Source organism: Callorhinus ursinus, unplaced genomic scaffold (genome assembly GCF_003265705.2).
Source record: "Callorhinus ursinus isolate GAN/ISIS: 27379988/994484 unplaced genomic scaffold, GSC_fseal_2.0 scaffold10, whole genome shotgun sequence".
Classification (NCBI taxonomy): Eukaryota; Metazoa; Chordata; class Mammalia; order Carnivora; family Otariidae; genus Callorhinus; species Callorhinus ursinus.
This window is the reverse complement of record NW_027397072.1, coordinates 78,917,089-78,919,269: the sequence shown is the minus strand read 5'-3', so window position 1 is coordinate 78,919,269 and position 2,181 is coordinate 78,917,089.

Here is a 2,181-nt window from a genome sequence, read left to right as displayed (position 1 = left end):
GGGTTAGCCTGGTGATGGGTATTAAAGAGGGTATGTTCTGCATGGAGCACTGGGTGTTATATGCAAACAAGGAACCATGGAACACTACATCAAAAACTAATGATGTAATGTATGGTGATTAACATAACATAATAATAAAAATAAATAAATAAATAAATAAATAAGAACAGAAAAAGAAAGAAATAAGACTAAAGGAAATGCTCTAGCAGATTATTTTGCTAAACAAGCAACCCTAAGTTAGGGGGGTGGATCAGAAGGAAAAGAAATGAGGAAAGGAAGAAAAGAAAGATGAAACAGAGGATAAAGTAGAAGAAATGCTCTTTTTTTCTTCTCTCTATTCATACTTCAAGACTCAGGTTAAGAGCTGCCCTACCTTTAAAACCTTCATGGATCTCTCAAGCACAATTTGTCATTTTTATTTTTATTTTTTTAAAAGATTTTATTTATTTGTTTGACAAAGAGAGACACAGTGAGAGAGGGAACACAAGCAGAGGGAGTGGGAGAGGGAGAAGCAGGCTTCCCGCCGAGCAGGGAGCCCGATGTGGGGCTCGATCCCAGGACCCTGGGACCATGACCTGAGCCAAAGTCAGAGGCTTAATGACTGAGCCACCCAGGCGCCCCACAATTAGTCATTTTTAATGCTGGACTTCACTGGCACCAAACAAGTCCTCTGAATGTGGCATCATACTGATGTAGGTTAAAATCTTACTCTAACACTTAACAGATTTTTGGTCTTGGGCAAGTTTCTTCTCCACTCTGAGCATCAGTTTGCTCTTCTATAAAATATGGATAAAATAGTTTATATCACATTGTAATGTCATGAGAATTAAGTGAGATTTTGAATGTTATATAAGTAGCACAATGAGATGATGGATGTAATGTACTCAGCAAAGTTACAGAATTATAGACTGTAGAACGTCAATGGACCCCAAATAGCATAAATATAAAGAAAACAAAAATAGGCATATAATGATCTGCTGAAATCCAGAGATAAAGCAGGTATTGAAGCAACCAGAAAAAATGACACATCAGATACAGGAGAACTACTTAAAGGTTGTGACCTTTACACCAGAAACACTGGAGACCAGAAGACAATTGAATGACTCCTTTAAAGTGCTAAAGTAAAAAAACACAAAAAATGGGCACCTGGGTGGTTCAGTCGGTTAAGCGTCTGCCTTCCGCTCAGGTCATGATCCTGGGGTCCTGGGATCGAGCCCCACATCGGGCTCCCTGCTCAGCGGGAAGCCTGCTTCTCCCTCTGCCTCTGCCTGCAGCTCTGCCTGCTTGTTCTCTCTCTCTCTCTGTGTCAAATAAATAAATCAATCAATCAATCTTAAAAAAGACCCACACACAAAAAAACAGTGCAAGATGCTATGTCCAGGGAAACTTAACTTCCAAAAAATAAGATAAAATATTAAATAAAAAACATTTTAAGATAAATAAAACCTGAGAAAATTCACTTGTACTCAAGAAATCATAAAGGAATTTCTTCAGACTGAAGGGAAATGACACCAGGTGGTTACTCAAATGAACAGGAAAAAAAGTAAATATTGCCAGAAATAGTAAATATATAAGACAAAAAAATTTTTTTTAGTTCTTTAAAAGATATATGAATGGTCAAAGCAAAATTTACAATACTGTATTGTGGAGTTTACCATGTATGTTATTATACATGGCAATAATATCAGTATGAATGGGGGAGTGAATGGAAATGATACTATTGCAAAGTTTCTATATTTATTATAAAGTATTAACTCTGAGTGGTGTGGAGTAAGTTAAAGTTGCATTGTAATCCTAAGGCAACCATTTAAAAATAATGTAAGAAATAAAGTCATAGAAAAATAAAAAACCAAATGCTAAGAAGATTAACCAAAAAGAAGACATGAAAAAAAGCAGTTTAAAAAAATTAAATACAAACAAGAAAAATATAAAACAAATATGTAAAATGGCAGATCTAAATCCAACCACATTAGCAAGTACACTAAACATAAGTGGACAGAACACTATAAGAGACAATTATGATTGGATTTTTAAAAGCAGGACTCAAATACATGCTCTCTACAAAATATTCACTTTAAATAGAAAGACACATAGGGGTGTCTGGGTGGCTCAGTCAGTTAAGCATCTGCCTTCGACTCCGGTCATGATTCCAGGGTCCTGGGATTGAGCCCCATGTCAGGC